Source organism: Epinephelus moara, chromosome 17, assembly GCF_006386435.1.
Source record: "Epinephelus moara isolate mb chromosome 17, YSFRI_EMoa_1.0, whole genome shotgun sequence".
NCBI classification, from domain to species: Eukaryota; Metazoa; Chordata; class Actinopteri; order Perciformes; family Serranidae; genus Epinephelus; species Epinephelus moara.
In genome coordinates, this window is record NC_065522.1 from 6661273 (window position 1) to 6669403 (window position 8131).

The 8131-nt window shown below is 41.0% G+C and overlaps 1 pseudogene; it reads left to right on the forward strand.

Annotated features, from left to right (window-relative positions):
- The first annotated feature begins 306 nt into the window (after positions 1–306).
- Positions 307–5394, forward strand: LOC126404666 (zinc finger protein 239-like; annotated as a pseudogene).
- Positions 5395–8131: the final 2737 nt, after the last annotated feature.

Below are 8131 nucleotides of genomic sequence, written 5' to 3' on the forward strand. Positions count from 1 at the left end.
AGGAGACGGGTTGAAATAAACCGAAATTTCCCTTAAAGTTTCAAAACATGAGCCATGTTTTTTAATGTGTTGTTTAAAGCTCAGATTTGAGTCAAGAGTAACTCCTAGGTATTTAACTTCATCAGCATTTTTTATCATTTGTCCTCTCACAAATACATTGGGATACACACTTTTCTTACTTTGTTTATTAAAATACATGGTCACTGTCTTATCTGTATTCAACATAAGGCAAGATTGATCAAGCCATTCCGCTACTCTGTCCATAGCCTCAGATAATTTGGCAGCAACTTCAGCATGATTTTTTCCATGGGTAAGTAAGACTGTGTCATCCGCGTACATTATTGTTTCTACTTTGTCACAGACTGTGGGGAGGTCATTGATGTAAATAGAAAATAAAAGAGGGCCGAGAATCGGTCCTTGAGGCACCCCCATACTACATGGTTGGATGTCTGATAATTTGTTTTTGATTTTAACACACTGAGAGTGATCCGCCAGGTAAGACTGCAGCCATTTAAGTATGTTATCTGAGAGCTTGAATTTGGTTAGTTTGGAGAGGAGAACAGAATGACTCACAGTATCAAATGCCTTACGTAGGTCCAGAAAGACAGCTCCTACTACCCCACTTTTGTCAAGCCTATCCCTGATGACCTCAAGGAAGTATCAGCAGGCCGTTTCAGTAGAATGATTTGCACGGAAACCGAATTGCATGGGATGTAGTAATATTTCTTTATCAATATGGGACTTCAATTGTTCTGCAACCACTTTTTCAAGCAATTTGGAGATGGCAGGTAGTATACTAATAGGTCCGTAATTTGTAGCTTCCTGTTGGTCACCTGATTTAAAAACTGGAGTTACGATGGCTGATTTAAGGGCTGATGGAAAAACACACTTATCCAATGAGAGATTAGTGATATGCATAAGAGGTGGGGCTAATATGTCTTTTATGTTTTTTAAGAAAGGCCGTATCGAGTCCCCAGATGTCTTTAGCTTTGGAGTTTGACATCGAGGCAAGAATTTTGGTAACACATGATTCATTTACACGAGAAAAATACAGTACCGGGTCTTCCGTCGTTTGTACTCTAGGTACTGTACATGATGTATTTTTTAGAAAAGATCTACCCAACTCAGTCACAGAGGTAATAAAATAGGTATTAAAAATATTTGCCACCTCAGGGCTATCGCTAACTGTACTGTGAGCAGCCATTCTAAGCTCTAGGGTGCTGTTTTTTTCTGTTCCCTACCAGTTACTTTGTCAATGCAGTTCCAGATTATCTTGCTATTTCCCTTGGCTTGTTGAATGATATTTAAAAAGAAATTTGCTTTGGCCTTTCTGAACTGTCTGGTCACTTTGTTTCTGAGGCTTTTAAAAGCTAGTCGATCAGTTTCTAGTCCAGATTTCAAGGATTTTTTCAGAGCCATATCCCTGTTTTTTATTAGCCGTCCTAGCTCTTCAGTGAAACATGGCAGAGGCTGTCTTCGTTTACGCTTAAAATTTCTTGTTTGAGTGAATTTGAGCAGGAGCTCTGAGAGAATAGTTTGTAACTCCTTACATGCCAGCTTACAATTTACACTTTCAGTCACTCTGTCCCATGTTATTGATTTTAATTAATTTTCTAAACGATCCAGATCCTTTTTGTGGATAAATGATGTTGGTGTATCCTCTCTTATTCCATTATCTGCTCTATATCTTAGCTTATTTAACCGTCGTGACACTAAAGTCAGATTGTGATCGGAGATACCTGTGATCAGATTATAGCTTTTAGAGATGCGATCAGGACTATTAGTGAAAATTAAGTCCAGTAATGTCTTGGAAGACTTTGTGATTCTTGTAGGATTTTTAATAGTCTGGGTCAACTGGTACTTGTCTGCCAGGACCTTTAGTTTTTTACGTCTGGATTTATCAAGCCAATCAAGGTTAAAGTCTCCCATTAGGATGAGTTCTTTGTTGTTACAGGTTTTGAGAATTTCCGCCAAGTTGTTAAAAAATATATCCTTCTCTTTGGGTGGTCTATATAGAACTATAACGTTAAAACTCATTTCAGAGGAGAGCATGATTTTAACACCAACACATTGATAAGTAGTATTGGTATCAATTTGTTAGTGGTAATGCATTAGTCAGACATTGTGGGTTATGTTTCGCAGACATGCTTTAAATGTTATTTGGTTTTAGTTGGCTGGCTGCACCGTGACAACTCATTAACTCTTTTCTGTTTGTTGCTATAGGAACAGAGAGGAAGAGAGGAACTTATACGTCACCACCGTGACAAATCCTTCACAAAATCTGGATCTTTAAAAATTCATCAAAGAGTTCAAACTGGAGAGAAACCATACAGCTGCAACCAATGTGAGAAAACATTTTTGGGTGAGAAAACATTTTTGTGCTGCAGTGCCCTCAAAGCCCATCAACGCATTCACATTGAAGGGGAACTGTCCAGATTTTTCCAAAGTGGGAAGGATTTCACAGAGTCAGGGACCTCAAAAAAACAAGACATTGACACAGCAGAGAAACTCTTTAGCTGTGATCAATGTGAGAAAGCTTTCACCAATCTATGTAGCTTAAAAAGTCACCACTGTGTTCACACTGCAGAGAAGTCGCAGTGCTGTGACCAGTGTGGGAAAACTGGTCAACGCACGTCCCTTGAAACTCACCAATGAAACTCACCAAAGAATTCACACAGGAGAGAAACCGTACAGCTGTGATCAATGTGGCAAAGCTTTCAAATGGTTAAGTAACTTTCAAGCCCATCAACGCTGTCACACAGGAGAGAAACCATGCAGCTGTGATCAATGTGGCAAAGCCTTTGCAACGCCATGGACCTTAAAAACCCACCAACGTATTCACACAGGAGAGAAACTGTACAGCTGTGATCAATGTGGCAAAGCCTTTGCAACGCCATGGACCTTAAAAACCCACCAACGTATTCACACAGGAGAGAAACTTTACAGCTGTGATCAATGTGGCAAAGCCTTTGCACAGTCAGGGGCCTTAAAAGTCCACCAACGTATTCACACAGGAGAGAAACCGTACAGCTGTGATCAATGTGGCAAAGCCTTTGCAAAGCCATGTACCTTAAAAACCCACCAACGTATTCACACAGGAGAGAAACCATACAGCTGTGATCAATGTGGCAAAGCCTTTGCACAGTCAGGGGTCTTAAAAAGCCACCAGCGTATTCACACAGGAGAGAAACCGTACAGCTGTGATCAATGTGGCAAAGCCTTTGCACAGTCAGGGGTCTTAAAAATCCACCAACGTATTCACACAGGAGAGAAGCCGTACTGGTGTGACCAATGTGGAAGGTTATTTGCCCGGTGCAGTCATTTGAGAACCCACCAATGCCGGCATGCAGGAGAGAACCCATACAGCTGTGACTAGTGTGAGAAAGCTTTTATCGAACGGTATGACCTAAAAATCCACCAACGTGTTCACATCAGAGAGAACCCGTCCTGATGTGACCAATGTTGGTAGTGACATGAAAGCCCACAAATGTGTTTACCCTGCATTGTTCTGGACATTTTCAGGGCCAGGCAAACATCTTCCTACTGCTTCCTCCCCGTGCCCTGATAGCTGTGTTGATATCTTACTTTTGTCATTGATTATTTTATCTGTTTTTTATTTCAACTGTAACCCTATGTTGGACAACCAGATTCCTCCCTGTAGGACTCCCATGTGTGAGAGCTGATGTAGAGGCAGATAATGTATTGTTCTATATCAAATGTGAAAATAATGTCAGTTGCAAAAGGTCATAGAAACAGTTGACCAGATGTCAGATTTCGCAATAGGAAGGACTCCTTATAAGAAGTTGTTTTTGAATACTGTCAAGTTGTTGTAGTTTGGAATTACTGGGAAGGACTCATTTTAAGGAGTTGTTTTTGTAATGTTGAGTAATTCTTGTACGATCATAACCAACCTTCTACAACCAACAGAGATATGTCAACTACACATTTGAAGTTCTTAAGCAATTAGGTCAGCAACTGCATGAAACCAGTGCCATGGTGTGGTAGAATAGGCAAGCTTTACATTGGATTTTAGCAGAAATAGGGAGAGTATGTAAAATGTTCGGGATGCTCTGTTGTACGCTTATTTCGAATAACACTTGGCCTGATGGAACATTTTCTGTTGCTATGAGTAAGTTTGAAGCCTTAAAATCTGAATTGACTGAAAATGCTGGTAAGAGTGGAAGAATCAAGTGGGATGGGTTAGAGGAAATTTTTGGAAAATGGGGAGCCGTTTTGGCTAAAACAGGGATAATTGTACTGATGGTACTAATTCTGTTTTCCTTATTGACATGTTGCATCGTGCCTATCCTGACGAAATGGTGTGAGAGAGCGATGGACAAGAAGCTGAACCTTGTAACGGGCATACAAGGAGCACAAATGCTAAGTATGCTAACCCCTGAACAATTGGTGCGCAGAGTCCTGGCGCAGAGGGGGGAGGAAATACCAGATTTATTCCCAATTCCTGATTACATAGACAAATTCAAATGACAAGGAGGAACTGTGAGAGAGAGAGATGAACAATGGCTGATCCTCTTTCTTGGAAGAGAGGACGGGGAATATATACACCACAACCACATACAAGATATCACAAACAAGAGACTGTGAACAATATACTCCACCGCTCTGACAGGTCATAGGCTGTACTCGCCGACACCCGATACCGCATTTTAGGCAGTATCGGAGGCATTTCCGATACTGGTATCGGTATCGGTACAACTCTAGTTTTTTGCCTCCATCAGTTGAAGTGTTGACAGATGCTAAAAATATGTTTCAGTGTTTCATGTAATATCATATACTCATACCAAGTTCGTATGTCACCATATTGTATGTGTTCTTATGCATTATCATATTCAAGTTTAAGAGTTTCACACAAGATCATATATTCATGTTAGTAAGGAACACTGGTTGTATCCACATTGCCATATATCCTACTCATACTTATACAAACATAGGCGTTCATTTACCATACATTATCTCTGCGAATAATTTATGATAAAATCATAAAGAGGAGGGACTATGTAGAGGCAGATAATGTATTGTTCTATATCAAATGTGAAAATAATGTCAGTTGCAAAAGGTCTTACAAACAGTTGACCAGATGTCAGATTTTGCAATAGGAAGGACTCCTTATAAGAAGTTGTTTTTGAATACTGTCGAGTTGTTGTACTTTGGAGTTACTAGGAAGGACTCCTTTTAAGGAGTTGTTTTTGTAATGTTGAGTAATTCTTGTACGATCATTTCCAGGAAATCAAACTTGGCAGAACGGTTAGGTCCCAGACCCAGGCACGTCTGCACATGGACGCACACACACACATGCACAGAAACGAACAGACGCCCACTCACTCAGATAGTATAAAGGTTTTTGGAAGTTGTATGAGCGGGGCTGTTTCTGCTGTGTCCGCTGTTTTCTACAACCTGTATTGTTGAGTTGTACTTTGCAATTAAAGTAATCCCACTGACTGTAACTTTTCTCCGTGGTTCTCCGCGTCTCTTCATTTCAGTGTTTGCTGAAGTTGAGCAATTTCCGTACACTGACCACAAACTTCAAAATCAATCATGCAACTGTCCGGGGCAATGTTGCGGCTCACAGTGCACCCGACCCTGAAGCGTATCTCTGCGACTGGTGAGCCCACAGGATGGTGACTCCATGTTGATCTTTGGGACTGTGCCCCACCGAGCCCCATGAGTCAAGTCCATGTAGATATATATAGGCTGATTGACCAAATAATTATTAATAATTCATCCACGACCATCACCTCATGTTGCAGCATGATAATGCACGGCCCCATGTTGCAAGGATCTGACACATTTCCCGGAATCTGAAAACATCCCAGTTCCTGCATGGCCAGCACACTCACTGGACATGTCACCCATTGAGGGATGCTCTGGATCGGCGTATACGACAGCGTGTTCCAGTTCCTGCCAATATCCACCAACTTTGCACAGCCATTGAAGAGGAGTGGACCAACATTCCGCAGGCCACAATCAACAACCTGATCAACTCTATGCGAAGGAGATGTGTTGCACTGTGTGAGGCAAATGGTGGTCACACCAGATACTGACTGGTTTTCTGACCCCCCCCCCAATAAAGCAAAACTGCACATTTCAGAGTGGCCTTTTATTGTGGCCAGCCTAAGGCACACCTGTGCAATATTCATGCTGTCTAATCAGCATCTTGATATGCCACACCTGTGAGGTGGGATGGATTATCTCGGCAAAGGAGAAGTGCTCACTAACACAGATTTAGACAGATTTGTGAACAATGGTCTTTTGTGTATATAGAAAATGTTTTAGATCTTTGAGTTCAGCTCATGAAAAATGGGAGCAAAGACAAAAGTGTTGCGTTTATATTTTTGTTCAGTGTAATTACCGCTAATAAACACAATCCCCGAGCTCTGTTTTGTACAATCAATCAGCTTGTACAACCTGCTCCCACTACTATCTCTGCCACCTCACGTGAAGACTGGGAATCGCATTTATCATATTTTGTCAACAAGATCAATAGAATTAGATCCACCATTGTGCTCCCATCCACCACTTTTGATCCACCTTGTAGTGTTCCAAATTTACTAACCCATTTTGCCCCCACTACCATGCAAACCCTTGTAGAGACAATTTCTCACCTGCGCCTCTCTTCCTGCAATCTTGATATCTTACCCCCCAAATTCTTTTTAGAGGTCCTTCCTGTCATTGGCCCTGCTGTACTCACTATTATAAACATGTCTCTAACTTCTGGTTCTGTCCCTGATCAGTTTAAGAGTGTCCAGCCACTCCTAAAAAAAACCTGGCCTTGATCCAGCCGTTTTGAACAATTTCAGACCCATCTCAAAATTACCTTTCATTTCCAAAATACTGGAAAAACTGGTTGCTGAGCAGCTTCTCCAAGTTGTTGAAGGAAATAATATCTTTGATAAATTTCAATCTGGTTTTCGTCAAAACCACAGTACTGAAACTGCTCTGTTACTAGTCATGAATGACATCCTTATGCAGGCTGATAAAAGGGAACTCTCCATCTTGGTCTTACTGGACTTGAGCGCTGCTTTTGACACCACTGATCACTCCATCCTCATCAGCCAACTGAATACATATGTTGGTATCTCAGGGAAAGCCCTACAATGGTTCAGGTCATATTTGTCAAATAGATGTTTTTCTGTCTCCATAGGTAACTATGTGTCCTCGTCCACTCTGCTGTTACATGGGGTGCCCCAGGGCTCAATCCTTGGTCCCATTCTTTTTTCATTGTATATGCTTCCTTTGGGCCAGATAATCAGTAGTTTTGGTTGTATATCCTATCATTGCTATGCTGATGACACTCAGCTATATTTTTCAGTAACACCAGATGATCTTAGCAACCTCAACACTCTCCACAACTGTTGAGCTGTGATAAAGAACTGGATGTCTGTCAACTTTCTTCAGCTAAATGAAAATAAATAAATAGAAGCTGTGTCTTTTATGGTCGTGGGGCCCTCTTTTCTTTGTGTCCCAATGTCAATGTAAAGCGCTTTGTAACCTGCGTTAAAAAAGGTGCTATATGAATTAAGTTTTACTTACTTACTTACTTACTTACCACAGCTCCCAGTATCACAGGGACATGAAAACCCCTCCACAATGTTCAGGTTTCCAGCTCAGACTGTTTGCTCCTGTTGATGACATCAGGACACCAAAGTCTTCTGACCTCTGAGCATCATCAACAACTTAGATACCAGTCACACTGATGTATGTTATCATGTGTAACATATTTGATGTCTTATCCAGTGTCTTGCATGTGTCCTGTGTTTGTCCACATGTAGAAGACAGCTGAGTTTTTCTTCCTGAGCTCCACCTGTATAAAGACGGAGGCTCAGCAGGGTGGAGCTCTTCTTCTTTTTGACTGTAAGAATAATCATAAATATAGTTTTCCCCATGCTTTAAAAAAATCTAGATTTATTTATTTGCAATATTTGGACATTTTTCACCTGTTTCTTTTTTACCCCCAAAAATCACACCAGTTTGCTCCGAGTTTAAAGCTTAAATACACAGCTCAAGAAAAGTGATGTCACTCCAGGTTATAAAGGGTTGACAGAATTCAAAGGGGATTCGGAGAAATGAGACGTACAAGAAGGAGAGAAGAAATAATAATATCAAGACCTGG